Here is a 17,500-nt window from a genome sequence, read left to right on the forward strand (position 1 = left end):
AATGTAGGCCTTCTTGTTGAGTCTGAAGCCGTGTGGGACGATGAGTGGACGCTTAACGTTGCCATCGAAAGTGATCACTCGAAAAACCACGATGTTGACTGGATGTTTGATTCTGATCACTCTCGGCACATGTCCTCAGGTTCCAATGTCCTCAGATTGGCACTCAAATACTCTGAAATGTTCGTATTGGAACTTTCGACACGAATGCCAATCAGTAGATTATGTCATTTCCAAATTTGTGGTCGAGTGAATTGCGCCATGGTGCTGTTTTTTTCGCAATGACGGTGCTCAGCTGACCCTACTATACTCCATAGTCCAGAAAATCAAACACAACAATGCGCATGCACGAAATAAAAAATATAAAATGGTCACTGTTTACCCATCGCATCCTGTATATATATGTATATATGTATATGCATATATATATATATATATATATATATATATATATATATATATATATATATATATATATATATGTGTGTGTGTGTGTGTGTGTGTGTGTGTGTGTGTGTGTGTGTGTGTGTACGTATATGTATGCATAAACATAAACAAACACATAAACTAGTAAAGAAGTATGAACAGCACCACCTCTACCAATGCAGATATAACCGTCAATAAAGATTATATACATTTGTGGATGGATATTCTACACGCATGCATACGCATAGAGAATCAGCCACCCATGCATGTAAATGCACAGACACACACACAAGTATTACATGGTACATGAAATTTCACATTGGAGTGATGCCACACACACACACACACACACACTCACAGACACTCACAGACACTCTCACAGTCACACATACATTTCAATTATACACATACATACATACATACATACATACGTACATCGCATCCGTCATCGATTACCGTCTGACCGTCGTGCCTTGTCCCGACCCTATCATCACCAAACTAGAACGCATACTCTTCCGCTTTTTGTGGAAGGGAAGCTTTCTGATGACTAGGTGACCCATTTGCTGTTAACACTCGCTAAATAGAGGGCTAGGCATCCCGTGGTTGATGATGCACAGACATGCGCTGAGACTGCGACATCTCCAGCGCTTCATAGACAACGGTGACCAGGTGCTGATGCCGTTTGTGCGGTGCGCTTTCCCACAGCTCGTCTCCTTAGCCGAACTGCAGTCATGGATCAATCAAACAGAGACCGAGGCTAGGCGAATGACACTGCGAGTGTCGCATTGCTCTCAAGCAACTCTGCCGTCTGGGACCAAACTTGTGCGACTTCAATTCCACAAAATCATTCTATAGAGGGTTAGTAGAGGGGAGGTGTGGCGGCGTTCTCGAGCAGAATCTGGGCGTCGACGATGAACACCTGTAAAAAATCACACATACACACACACACACACACTCAAAAAGTAAAAACACACATATACACACAATACAATACAAACAATCATAACAAACGCTCACAAACACACAGATATACACACATACACATAAGCATGCACATATACAATTACACACACCTCCCCGACAAATACAAGACACATAGACACACTCACACAAATACATCTACAAGTATACACACACCCTGCACTAACAATACAAACCTAACAAATCACTCACAAATACAGCATACATACACATATACACACACGCCCGGAAAATTATATAAACCATACCCACATATTTGCACACTCACACACAAACGCATACCCAGTACCAACATGCACAGCACGTACACGCACACACATACACACCACACGGATAAATACAACGCACTCACACATACATAAACACCCACATACACCCACACACACATACATTTTCACCCTCATACACACATACAGTAGCTCTCTCTCTCTCACACACACATACACATACACACCATCAGGACAATTATAACAACATAAACATACTCAGACAGACAGACAGACAGACACACGCACACACATACACACTCACGTACACACACACTCACGTACACACACATAACATCCCCACCAACGCAAAACACACAAACATACACACGCACACACACAGACACACACACACAGAGGCACACTCACAGACGCACACACACAGACGCACACACACGCGCGAACAAACACATATAAACATGCATACACACAACACCTAGACAAATACTATTCCCATACATACACACACACACTACCAGGACAATTATAACAGCACATACATACTCAGACAGAGACACACACACACTCACGTACACACACATAACATCTCCACCAAAGCAAAAAGCACAGACATAAACACACACAAATAAACACATACGAACAAATACATCCACACACATGCGCACAAACAACACTCTGATAAATACTAATCACACACACACACACATACACACACACACACATACACACACACACACACACACACACACACACACACACAAACGTGCACACATATACTCACACGATCCTACCAAATATAAAACACAAGCACATGTATATATATATACATACACACATAGAGACGTGCACAGAGACACACAGACTCACACTATTCTGACATCTAAGATCAGTCCAAAAAATCCACTGAACCGTGTCAGATTAGCCCAGAAACCAAAACTCCCTTAAATTCCACATTACACTGCCTCCCACCCCGACCAACCTGCCATACTGTTCCTTAAGATAGTAAACATTCCTTAGCTACACACAAGAGAAAATGTTAGAAAGGTCAGTTATGCCCCGACATTTTTTTGTAAATACTTAAATATATCTCCTACTGGGTATATATATATATATATATATATATATATATATATATATATATATATATATATATATATATATATATATATATATATATATATATATACTACCAAACAAACATGATTTTTATTGAACTCTACATTTTGAACTCTAATTTTAGGAGTCCCGTTCTGATTACTTTCTTAAATAATTTCTAGTAAACTGTTTTTAGCCTTTTCTTATTATTATCAAAGAATGTATTTCTGTTTTTTAATACTTTTGTGATAACCAGTACTTAACACAACGAAGCTCATACACAGCCTTACATTTTACTTTTGATGGTGAAACGGGTCAATTGAATAAACATCTTGGGCAAGTGTCTTCTACTATAGCCTCTACTATATATATATATATATATATATATATATATATATATATATATAAATATATATATATATATATATATATATATATATATATATATATATATATATATATATATATATATAAATTGCGAGAAATTGGAGTTAAAAAAATTCAATAAAATTGAGATACTGAAATTATAGGTAGTTTCTAAGAGCATGAACTTATAAAAGTATTTCCAGACGGTTAACTCTGTAATAATTGCTTTCTTTTAGTAATTTTAGTAATTGTTACATACCTAATTAATAAGCAGCGTCTCCATTATAGTGTGTATGTACACACACACACACACACACACACACACACACACACACACACACACACACACACACACACACACACACACACAGATATGGGCCAGAGGTTTGGAATGAGCTGACTTATAAGTAGAAACCAGTAGTGAGTGTTATAGACAGAAAAGTTTTATTTCATTTTATATGGTTATTGTATGTGATCGTTATATGTTATTCTTGTAACAGAATAAAAGAATATAGACCTATCTAGATATATTTAGACACACACATACACACACATTCATAAATGGGCCATAGCAAATTCGAAACAGCTCCGTTTCTTTAACCAATTAATTTGAAAAAGAGAACTCATTCCTAAAATTATGGTTTCAATTTTTCAATTTACAAACAATAAAAAATTGTAGTTGGTATCATATAAATTATCTATTTTGCTTGTTGATTTCGCGTCTTAAAGACTTTCTGGGGGGATTTTGAATCTTAATCCCCGCAAAATTCCAAGGCAAATACGTCACTTCTGCTTTCGTTATCATATATGTATGACTCTACCATATATGTATAACAAATATAGCGCACCATCTTGGAGTTCTTCCCTATAAGCTCTTTTAGATCTTCTACATATGTGTGAAATTCTGTCTGTAGGTGTGTTTGTGGAGTTGTTAGCTAACTCCTCCTACATCGTTTTATCGATTTTGATGAAACTTAACATGTGAGTAGAACTCGTATCTGGAAACCTAATGGCATGCTCAGATTGTTGAAAAAAATCGATAATAGGGCCCCTGGAAGGGATCCTTATATATATCTAATATATTTCATTTTAAAAATCAAGGGAAATAATCCATTCGCCCCTGGAAGGGATCCTTATATCTAGCCAAGGGAAATAATCCATTCATTTTCCTAAATTATTTGGTAAAAATGAAGTTAAATATGTTTATTTCTTAGTATTTGAACTGTTAACTTTATTTTCGCAATTTCTCCAGTACAACCCTTAAACAACTAAATAGTATTTTCCTAAACAATAGATTCACTTATTTCAGTTAGTGACTCATTCACGAATATACCAACACTAGTTCCCCTGAGGGTAATATTCTCTGGGACTGCACAAGAGCACTTTTCAGAGTTATTTACTTTGATTTGTTATTATCTCATATCGGATTAGCCAGTTTTTACGTAACATACTTGGCATACCTACATTATTAGTATTTCCTCCTATGTTCTATATACTCTCGGAACGCATTAAAGCTCTTTTCGGGGCTACTTTATTTGAATTCTTACAATCGGGTAACTAATTTCATGTTATTACATAACTGACTTCACAATTTGGGTATTCATAACTTATTGGGGATTCCTAAAAACAAGATCCTGTGTAAGACAGCTCGGTATCCTCTGTAAATACACAAAAACCGTTTTAAGGGCTACATAGTTTCTATTGGTGCTATTGGATTAGCGAAACAATTATGACTAAGGAACCTTTCTTAGAAGTATCATCATATATAAAAAACATAGCCAATAAAAATCAACAGCTGGAAATATTCCAGAGCGAAAACAAGTTAAGATCCTTTACAAAGCACTTCCTAGAAAATGTTTATACAACGCAAACCCGACCTAACCACATTTAAAAACGTTAAGCATAACATTGTTGAAAGTAAACGGAAATAATAAAATATACATTAAAACATCGATGTGTAATAAAGGAAAATATTCTAAGAAATACTATAAGATCATATGAATGCGTGAAGCCGCAAAGAACTCTATTCTTGGCAATAATAATAAAGATATTAATTTTTATTAAAGACAAACGTTTCAATTCCTTGCCGGTATGCGAAGGCCAGGGACCCATTCTCTACCTCTAAAATAGGGCATTAAAATAGTCCGCAATACCGACTAAAAGTATATCTCTTCTATCAATATCCCAACGCTTCAAGTGAAGTATTAACCAGTTTGCCAACATTAGTTAGAGTGGGTTGTAAGACGCATAGGCACTGCTCCATCTTTAGTAGACTAAATGGTAACATTACATGTCAACAATGAAAATGTATTGATATCTATATCTACAAGTGACTATAACCAACAAGACATTATGAGAAAACTAATAAATGTTAATGTTGCAGAAATGTTATAAAAGTTCATATATATATGTTTGTGTGTGTAGTTCATATCTCCATGAAAACAAACTAACATCGAACACCATGAATAGAAAACTGATGAAATAAAGTTTGTATTAAAATAACCAGACATAAAAATGAAATAAATATAACTGTCTCAAATTGTCTAATTTAAACAACTATACAAATAACATAAGAAAGACAAAAATCAATGAAATGAAATCTAGAAGACCAGAAATGAAGAGAGTGTGAAAGCATATGAAATAAGACAATACATTAATCATGTTGAAGCAATTATAAATGAAACCTGTATATGAGGTCACACAGCGCTCACAAATATCTCCTAAAAATGCAGAATTATGGAAAATAACTAGAAAAAAAAATCAGAATTTCTATATCATCGTTTAATAAATTTAAAGTTTCTCATATACGGATATATTTTACTTTGTCATGAAAAACTTATAAGATTAATTGGTTTATTTTTGCTAGGAGAGAAGCCAATTCTTGACGGAATAAGTAATTAAGAAAATGGGTCTCAATATGCTGCTGGAAATATTTATCATTAAAAGCGACCGCGTGAGGCATAAACAGTAGAATGGTGGGTTAAATGTCTGGTGGAATTTATTTTAGATAACTGTATAAGCTGAAGTTCTACAGCCGTTGAAATTTTACGTTTGTCTGTTTGTAAGTGAATAACGTGTTTAAAGGATAGATGTGAGCCCGATTTACTTGACTCCAAATACTCCTCAAAAATGTTTTTTGCATTATTTTAGAAATCATTATTAAATACTGTGCTAGGATAAAAAAAAAAACATTTGGCTAGTATGGAAATGGAGTGTAGAACATAAAAAATTCAGTTTCATATGAACGGTGTAAATAAAACTATAAAAATATACAATTGATGTCTAAAAGTGAAACGAACAAGATTTTTTATTTGCATACAAACACAAAACCACCCCAGCATCATCACCACCGCCACCATCACACGCACAGTGTTTTTTTCTTAGAATCCTTTGTGAGTTTTAAAGATGCATCGTTCAGTCATATCAACAAACGGTAAACATTGTACTGAAGTGGCTGAATATACCAGATACACTTGTACCCGTAGGTTTTGTGACAATGTTAACCCGATAGTTTATGTGGCAGGAATGGCTATTTGAGCTGAATATAATGTCTACCCGCTGAAGTTTCGCATAACCTCTATCTCTTCAGATTACGGTTAAAATGCTTGGGTGAATCCGAGACTGTCGTAGAAAAAATGTCCACTACGACTGAATTCCAGATCTGAAGATCACGGAGAGAAATTTCTTCACTGTTCAACATACCTGCTTCCAACGCACATTTTTATGCATTCTAAGCTCGCTTGCTTTGCTTATTTAATAATAATTTCCATCATATACAAAAACCAAATGGTTTACTAAATTGCTTTGTGTATGTGAAATGTTTAATTACAATGCTTTATTCTGGCGGGATGGTGCGCCCCTAGACTTTACAAACTCCCGGAGATAGATTAGATCAGGATGCAAAACTGTTCCACTAGAACCGATAGAAATTATCAGCTGTACAAGGGAGTTAATCTGAAAATTTCTGGAGGCGAATGAAGGGTCAAAGTGTTCATTGATGCCTGGGGATGCCACACACAAGCTAGGTGATGAGAGAAGGCTCAAGTAAGTCGGGAGTACCTGAGAGGAGGTGACACTGGACCTGTCAGAGCTAAGGAACAGAAACCGTTCCAAGATGACAGAAAAGTAATGTGAGGAAAAATCAAATTCTGGGTACCAAAGGTTGATGTGAGAAGAAAGTAAATTTTAAGTTAATATAATAAATTTTGTTAATGCGGTGTTCTGGCAGAGTCGTTAGCACGCTGGCCAAAATCTTTAGCGGTATTTTGTCCGTCTTTGCGTTGTAAGTTCAAATTCAGCTAAGTACGACTTTGCTTTTTATCCTTTCGTGTTGATAAGTACCAGTTGGGATAGATATAATCGATTTATTCCCTCCCCCAAAATTGCTGGCCTTGTGCCAAAATGTTAAACCATTATCAGTCTTTAATAGGTACAGCATCTTCTCTACCTTCAGTATTTTACCTGTTTCAGTTATTGGACAGCGACCATGATGGATTACCATCTTGAAAGGTACAGTCGAATAACTCGAAGCCATCACTTGTATTTTTAGAGAGTGGTACTTATGCTACAGGACACTTTTGCTGAACCACCAAATTATGGGGACATAAGCAAACCGATACAGGTTGTTAAGCGGTGCTGGGACATAGATACAAACACAGTGGCATACACGCATGTGTACATGCACAGACACACACACACACACACACACACACACACACACACATATACGACAGACTTCTACGCAGTTACCGAAACTTTTATTTTATTTTATGAAACTTTCGTCGATCGAAATATATGAAAGAAAAAGATGTATTACACAAAGACAATTTCAAACCGTCACAATGAAAAACTAAGAAACTAATGTTATTATAAGTAAAAAGGGAGGAAATTCTAAATAATACTATCGTTACAGTATGTGGTGCAAACGGTATCTGAAGAATAATAACAGCCAGAACACAAACCTTTGTGTTTAACCCAGATTACACGATTTAATTACTTTTAATGAATAGGTGATTTTCTTCTATTCTTGTGGGGATGATACCTTATTAGTATGTCAAAAGAGTTTAGCCTGTCAAACAGTAAACCGTGTATTTAACAATCATATAATTATATGTTGCCCTGACTGGCTTGACAATTAAAAGATTGTCCCTTAACATAATGTAAATGATAATGCTGAAGTTTCATCCTCATCCCTTATGGCCTCTCCTCCTATGTAATCGATTTAGGAAATAGATGATTTTGAAATTTGCATCTTTGAATTGTGATTTGTCTTATTTTTTATACATGAAATATTTTTCGATGAGGATGATTTAAGAAAGGGAGGACATAGGAGAGGAGAAAACATTGGAAAGCAAAAGGAAAGGAAGCCACGGAAAAGAATGTCGATAGCGTCTATGATGGAGCTGACAATAGTGTTGCAACCTTGGTAAGAAGGACATCAGCGTCGCAACGGAGGATGTTGCAAGTATTTTAGTAACGTTGCTATTTACACTGGGAAAGATTAACACCAAAATTTCCACATTTTTAACAACGGCACCAAGAAAAATATAAATGGAAGCACTTTCAACAACATCCACCACATGAATTCCCATGTCAGACTTAAAGTAACAACCCCAACAAAAGAAAAAGAAACAAACCACAGGCAATAACCGCTTCAATGGCAAATGAAAACATATAACTAACATAATTTATTTTCTGCATGTCTACCGAATATTACAAGATTAACCAGTGCCAGCATCATCGTTAATAGCTCTATCACTATCCAAGGTTTCAACAGTACGCAAAATATCAACAAGAAATACTACAGCAAAGCCGCTACTAGAATAAGAACTACTGTAACACTAACAATACAGCTACAAGATATAAGGTAACCTATTAAATTCACCCCAAAGAAAGGAAGAAGATTGAAAATTCTTTTGGATATTCTGCTGGAGGTCATGCAGAAGAATAAAAACTGACAGTTCACGGACACACGTCCCTCCTCTTTGAAATCCACGAGCAGCGTCAATGATAATAATAATATTAATAATATACTCAAACATGACTTAGCTGACATTCTGGGAGATAACACACAATCTTTTAGGCATACTTAAGTCTACATTATGCGATTTGCTTTTCCAAAACGGTGACGTGGAAATTCTTGCAGGTGAAGTGACTACACAGGGGTTTCCTTTGGGCTCCAGTTATTCTTTGTGTTTGCTTATTCCGTCACTTCACATTGGTACGATGTATTGTATTATGTGGACAATATAATGCCTCATACCCGACTTGGATAACGTAGCGTTGCATATTAATGTCTTATCAGGATACCTAGATAGGAATAATCATGGATGTAATATTTTTTCATGTAGGTATATTCTGTGTTCGTGGAGGCGCAATGGCCCAGTGATTAGGGCAGCGGACTCGCGGTCATAGGATCGCGGTTTCGATTCCCAGACTGGGCGTTGTGAGTGTTTATTGAGCGAAAACACCTAAAGCTCCACGAGGCTCCGGCAGGGGATGGTGGCGAACCCTGCTGTACTCTTCCACCACAACTTTCTCTCACTCTTACTTCCTGTTTCTGTTGTGCCTGTAATTCAAAGGGTCAGCCTTGTCACACTGTGTCACGCTGAATATCCCCGAGAACTACATTAAGGGTACACATGTCTGTGGAGTGCTGAGCCACTTGCACGTTAATTTCACAAGCAAACTGTTCCGTTGATCGGATCAACTGGAAATCGCGACGGAGTGCCAACAACAACGACATTCTGTGTTCAAATTTCGCCCAGATCATCTTTGCTTTTCATCCTATCAGAGCCGATAAAGATAAAGTCCAAATCATGAACTGATGACAATAGTACTGACTAACTCACTCCTCCCAAGACTACTCGGCTTGTATCTAAATTAGAAATTATTACAAATCTGTTGGAACAGGATTGATCTGGAGCTAAGCAGTAATGACAGGAACACACTGTATTCTTTCTTATTGTTTATTAATGTACAACAAACACTGTTGATACTTCCCCAAATACTTGTACCTAACGCAAAGTTAGATTCAGAGTTTTTCCATTCTCATTTTATCTAAATAGGTTTTATTTTGAGTCCCCAGGGTTTTTATTTACTACAAAAATATCCATATAACGAAATCGGAATGAATCTTAATGTATCTCACTTTTAATGGTTTTGAAGAAATATAAAGGAAACAACTGTCTCGATTTATACTTTCGAAAATACAGAGAAATCTTCGAAAAATTGTATTTGTGACCCGAAAGACCATAACACTGAAGCATTTTTTCTGTACTATCTAAATAATTTTGTTGTGTTTTATCCAATGATAAGGTTGTAAAAGTAACGAAAATTTTGAAAAGAAAAAATATGAATAATAAATGTGTGGAAATTGAACCGGTGAGTGTGTTAGATATTACGACAATATGACTCTCTCCAGACGCAACAAAATTTGCTTCAACACAGGAATTCACATAAAGAATCTTGCAGACCGGATACAAGAACGAAGTATCTAAATAATGTTAGCATTATTAATAAAAAAAATTAGTAATATTAATACTGTCGTACAAGTTATAACAATAAAGTCGGTTTCCGATTAAGGCACAAGACTGATATTTCTAAGGGGAGGTGTTAAATCGGTCCTATCGCAGGTTATACTTACAGTAATAACGATATTGCTAATAATAGTTCTATCTTTGCAAGTTATTGATTTTGAATCAGTAAATATGTGCAAATATAAAAGAAATAAAAGAAAACGATCTATGATTCCTTCTTGCCTTCGTTGTCTGAACATCATGCTTTCATTTAATGCATTTTATTGAAAGATACATGCAGACATCATTGTGATATAATTTTCTCTTTTTAAATATTTTTCTACCAATAATAATATAAACTTTTATGTAAATATTTTATAACGCAAAATATACACTGGATTTTAATTTAGGCGAGCAGTTTTGAGGGGAGTGAGTAAGTTGATAGTGTAGACCCCTGTACTTCACTGGTACCTTTGTTATCGACCCTGAGAGGATGCAAAGTTGACCTGGGCGTAATTTGAACTAAGAACAAACCCTATAAGTAGTAAATACGAGTAATGTAAAATTTTGAACTAGCACATATCAAAAAAATTTAACGCGAAATTTAGGAGAGGTTTTCTTGCATCTGCCCATTTTACATACTTAAAACATTAAGTTAGGGGGGAAAACATACAACAGAAATATATTAAGCTTCAGATAAATCTAAATTTAAAACTAAAGAAGGTACAGATTAAAGATTATCTTTTTGATTTATACTTTTTCTAAGAATATTTTTAGAATATAATGTGTAACGCCTGTTATTTTTATTTTCAGAACAACCTGAGGGTTGGTTGATGCAAATGTCATAGTCATTTCTCAAGTAGAGAAGTTTGGATCTCATGAGAATGTTTTCAAATGAACAGATACCAATAGAATTTTCTCAACGTAGAATTAATAAACGCAGAATACATTTCAATACAATAAATAAGCATACAACAAAAGACATTTCTGAAAGATTATCATGTCAAACCTATAGTTCTGCTTTATGAATGTACCAGCGTTCCTGCTACGTTGTTTGTTGTATAGAACAGAAGGCGTCATCTTTTGAAAAGGGAGGGAAAAGATAAAAATAATATAAAACAGATCTCCTTCGCAGATGCTGTATTCTATATGCTTGAGCATGCACATATGTGATACATATGTGTGCTAATACTTGTATCCAAACTGAGTTAACTTGCATTATAAAACACGTTAGACACACACACACACACACACACACACACACACACACACACACACACACGCACACATGGATATTTATGCTTAAGTGTGCATTTGTATGCCTGTATGAGTGTATGTTAGAAAGGCCATTAAAAATAAATAAGGAAGAAAGTTTGTGCAAATAAATATGCATTACATGACAAACTTTTATAAGAACTTTTCATGTGAAATAAATATGACGAAGGTTGTTGCTTATTTTGAGGTCAGACCTGATTTTATTTTCCAGGATACCTGAGACTACATTACGCTTCCTGTTTAATGATAGTAAAACATGATTTGTGGGAAGTTTTTCTGCTATTTCTCGCAGGTCATGCGACCACGTAGGCATTTCTTTGTTGGGTTAATGTATGATTAACGTATGTTTGGCATATATTGTACTTTAAGCTTAAAATCATATACATGTATTTATCAATTTCTATAACATTTATAGACTGGACATTCATAAGTAAGGTTTCATTATGAAATTATAAGAAACAAGTGAGCTCTAGTCATGTACTTACGTAACATTAGTAAAGTGAATACCTTCGTATGTGATGGTCGTTATTTCTTGTTTTGTTGTATTAAACTTAACTTACTTGTTTTTGTGTATTAGTTCTAAATCTCAAATGTCAAGCAATGTTCTTTTTTTAGTAAAATATATTTTGGTTGTAGGCTGTCAGTCTATCGGTTGATTTCCGGTAGAGTTCGTTTCATATAATCCTGGATGTTCAGGATATATCCTGAACGGATATATTTATAAACGTAGAAAATGTTCAAAATCTACAGCCGACACACACATCAACTAACATGAAATATTGAACTATTATATGAATAGATTAAGTCACGTTTCACTGATGTGTTTTAAACCACAAGTGATTTCACCTTTACTCTCAATACGTTGTCAAATTTAGGAAATGACATTATATGAAATATAATCTACCGCACAAGCATAGGAGTTTAATACATGTTGGTTCTGCAGCAGAAAACAGAATCGTTGCCAAAGGCAAAACATCATCGAACAATAGTTATACGTTGCAGTGTTTATAAAATGCACTCAGACAGAATTTCAGATATTATGTCTGAAGATTATCAAGTTATTCAACTTTGCAATCCATTCGAAAGAATCGTTTACCTTCTGAATGCAGCTAAATATTTCGGAGAATAAGACCGTTTACACTACTGAGACAACTAACCGATGGTGGCCTTGGTAAGATTGATAAAAGAAAGTTTTGTAATTTAAGGTGGAATCCTCTAGAAATAATCAAATGCCTTTGAAACCACAACGTACCATCTTGAAGAAGGTACCATGGTATATATATAATCCGAGATAATCCGAGAGCCAGATTAGTCTTTGCTATGACCGCTCAATGCTGACCTGGGATAAATAACAGCAACGACAACAGCGCCTAAAATTTGTCGTCCACAAAGAATTAATTCGTGTTAATCAGTAACTTCATAACTGCTTCCACTTGTTATAAAATAACATAACATAAAGAGAGTTAATTTCCAATCCTTTGCCTTTATTTCATCCTAACACTGCATGACTCTTTGCTGATAAATATTCAAAAGGGTGGTGTTAAATGACTGAGTAACGATTAGATATTTAAATTGGAATTGTTAAGAAAACCAAATATTATTAACACTCATTGTCAACGGTAGATAGGATGCTTATCTGTTGCCAGCTGTGAATATTGTTGCAAATCTTGTTTATAAATTGCATCAAATATCTGCGCTAAGAAATAATGAAACCATGGCAAATAACTGCCGACAGCTATCTAGACTGTAGTTACTAATTTACAAGCAACCATCAGTCACTTCACATCAGCCTTGTTTTCCGTTTTATGCTTCTTCAATATTCTCTACCTGAACCGCACGGTCATTGACTTAGACCACATGCTTTGTACAACATTGAAGACTATTGACATTTGCGTGACACAATGGGTTACTGGCTTCATCAGTACCACATCCATCATCATTTATCACTGAGTCAGCCATCACGGATCTGGGGTAGCGCAGTACTCCTTTGTGAGCCGTGTTACGCTCATCACGAATTGATGTCTGATTTTAGGGATCAGTAATCACTCAAATAATCTGCTTGGATCGTAAAAGCGAGTTCCAGTGACCATTTACAATGTCCGGGAGAACTTGGGGTCTTGGAAAGATACTTTTCCTGTATGTTCTATCATTCGTTTAACGCTGGCTCATTTAATGTGGTGTCTCCTTTTTCATCTTTTTTGGTTAGGTGGAGAACCAAGTACCCATGATAAACAAGGATAGATGTATTTCGATGGAGAATCTACGTAGTCGTTGACCTGCTAGAAACAGCTATATCTCTGCCCTTTCCCCGCACCTTCATGTCGTACCTACTTGAAAGATCTAGTACACATTGAATAGTGTAGTTTTAGAAACGCAAAATAAAAGACGGGACGGTCATACTTGGAACGCCTTTCATCATAGTTCCGATAGAACATTACTGACCTGGGGTTAAATAATCACAATGGCATAACGAGTGGAACAATGTAATTTATAGAGGTTTGTACATTGTTGCTGAATTATATTTCACAATTCCTGTGGTGTATTTCTTCATAGAATATTATATCCATTATGATATATTTATTGCCTACAATTTTGAATGTATCATTCCATATCACGTAACATAAATCATTTTTGCTCTGTATATTGATTAATATGAAACATATCTGTAGTTTTCGTTTTTTTTTTTGCATTGATCTTTTATTGTAAGTGTATTGTTTATTATTCTTACTGTTTTGTCCTTACATATTTGATAAATGAGAAATAGTATTTTGTAAAAACAGAAAATTGCACGATCTTACTGAATGATATTTTGCATGTCTACATCTATTATATGGGTTAACACGGGTCGGATATTCCTTACGGTTAAACATATAGTGTTTACTAAAATTATTATTTGTTTATATGCGTGTTAAAGAAATAAAGTATCTACGATATGGTTATCTTAATAAAAATAGATCCTGCGTCAGTTTTGAAGATGAGCATACGAGTTTGATCTATTGAACTACCAACTTGTGGACACTTTCGTCGCTCCGATGAATGAGTCTTTTGTAAGTTACAATCGCACAGTGTTTTTAGTTCAATACTTTGCTGTGCCGTCAGGGTCAAAGCTGAAGGTCTTCCATTGGCATTCTCTAACTGCTTCTTCATTTCTTTTCCAATCGCCACTGGACTCGTGAAGAAAGAGTGATTTTGGTGCTGCTATCTTGGATTGGTGAGCAAACTATACGATGAATTGAACATGCATTTACAGAGCTAGTTCCACTTTCTCGTTCTTGAAATCAGCAGTGATCCGGTACAACAAATATCACAAGCCCAGTAATTATTAGGCTGCACAACTTGCATAGACGTACCTTGTTTTATGTGAGCTGCTAAAACGCTGAAGGAACTCACCTGTCCAGGGTTCGTTGGGATGTCTGTAAGCGACTTTCTTCCAAAGGCAATACCATGATATGCAAACGAACACATAACTAGGATGGTGAGAAATGTACTAACTGGGTCAGACTAGATCTGAGAACAACAGTAGATGAAAGGTGGTTCAAATCTCCTGAAAACCTCAGATCAACTGAACCAGAGCCCCACTACCGGAAGTAGTTTAAAGTCATAACCAGAGCATAAAGTCATATTCAGGGCTATCCACGCATTAAATTATAGTATATGTGGCTATTAGATCAACACGAGTAACCTTAACGTAAACCTCGGGCAAAATTAGCGTGACACAGAAGGTAATCAGACTAGTTCTTTGAATCTGAGGTACAATCTATCGGACGGACTCCCAAACAGTTTCCACCGACCCAGTTTCACCAACAATTCTTGGAGAAACTCAATGGTAGAAGACACTTTCGAAGATTCTACTCAGAGAGATAGTATCCAAGACTCCAGTAATCCTGGGCAAAAATATGAGATTATTTCTGTTTGGATGTCTTTCATCACAAGTCTGCATGTGCCAAAATTTGAAACCAATATAAGATATAATGTCATCTTGATTAACTTTGAGGGTACTTTACAAGAGTATGTGTCTTCATATCTGCTTCCATTAGTCAAAAAATATGCTAAGCGTATCCAGACAAGTTTAGAACTCTATACAAACAATGAATGAAATTTTATCGCTTTATCTTGTTTTTTTTTTTTAAAATCTATTTCCGCTTTCTTCGGGAAATAATGTATCATATCTGTATACACAAGAACTTCACTGATATTCGAGAAAGTTTGTTTTGTGTGACATAAGGATTCTGTAGTCTGTATTCTACAAAATACATACACATACATCAAGAAGGACGCTTACACACACTCACAAACGGCAGACATACGCACAAAAACACATAATTGCATCAACATGTACTCCTGAAATTGTATTACTTATGTTTTTGATTTTATTATGCGATTTTCTATATTATATACTCTTCTACTTGTTTCAGTCATTTGACTGCGGCCATGCTGGAGCGCCGCCTTTATATGTATATTATTTAAAAACAAAATACGTTATGCTGTCATACCTCACTTACAACACAACAACTGGTTGGTGCTTACCGACTGCCTGTCCAGAACAAATAAAGTATTAGTACCGACTAGCGTTTTCAGAAATAAGTTAGTTCAAATACATTTATGCGGCTTGTTTCAACAATCCACTACGAAGGTCTGCACATTTTGCTACTTGCCTGTTTTTTTTTTTTATATGAATGTGTGCCTTTTATGATTTCATGCCTGTCTTTGGAGGATGATAATTAGTGATTCTTAGATTATTTTTCGATTTGATGATTGGTATACGACAAGAAAGGGCTTATTTGGCCGAATAGATCATAGGATTATGTGTAGGCGATTACAAATTGAATATCTATGCTTTTGACTTTGACTCAGCTCTCATTGTGATGTTTCTCTGCAAAACAGACTTGAGGATCTCTTTAGCCGTGTTTATGACATGATTTGCTCAGTATTTCACTTATTTTTGTTGCTGAAAGAATATTTTTTGTTCAACCAGTTGTCTCTACCAGTTGTATATTTGTGTCCGTATCTATTGAATATATAAATCTTACTATATAAAGCAGGATTTTTGAATGATTTTTATATATGTAAAGCCTCTTGTAATGTTTCCTTACTTTTGTTCCAAAATATGAAGCAATCATCTAGGAATATTATTTATTTTTCTATTAAATAAAAGTGGAAATGGTGATCAAAAGAAACCCCATAGCGTATGAAGATTTTTCCCTCGAGGTATTTCATTACTGATGTTGAAATAGTGCGTACAACTATCAAGCCCGATGTTGTCTCTTTTATTTGAAAATGATATTTGTTAGTAAAAATGATTGTTGTTTTCTTGTATCATATTGTAATCCGTCAACAATATTTTAGTTGTGGGGTCACCCTGAAACATGGGTATTTTGGAATCTCCCTGTATGTATGTTTGTTACTCCATAATTGTACTGCTTTAAATCCTAATCCATGAAGATACTTGCGTAAAAGCTGGTCACATGGAAACTAAACAATATGAAACTTGAAACCAATTTGAACAATGGTTTAAAAATCATGTCAGATTAATTGCTTAAATGTTGGGTGTTTGATATTGATCTTGTAACGATTCAGTGTAATTGTACATCAGGTAGTTTGGGAATCATTGCATAT

General features: G+C 35.3%; 1 protein-coding gene across 1 annotated transcript in view; it reads right to left on the reverse strand.

Annotated features, from left to right (window-relative positions):
* Positions 1–17,500, reverse strand: part of LOC106875431 (protocadherin Fat 4) — a 483,503-nt gene that overhangs the window by 398,625 nt on the left and 67,378 nt on the right. The gene's annotated exons all lie outside the window — the stretch shown is intronic.

Source organism: Octopus bimaculoides, chromosome 15 (genome assembly GCF_046866305.1).
Source record: "Octopus bimaculoides isolate indiv1 chromosome 15, ASM4686630v1, whole genome shotgun sequence".
Classification (NCBI taxonomy): Eukaryota; Metazoa; Mollusca; class Cephalopoda; order Octopoda; family Octopodidae; genus Octopus; species Octopus bimaculoides.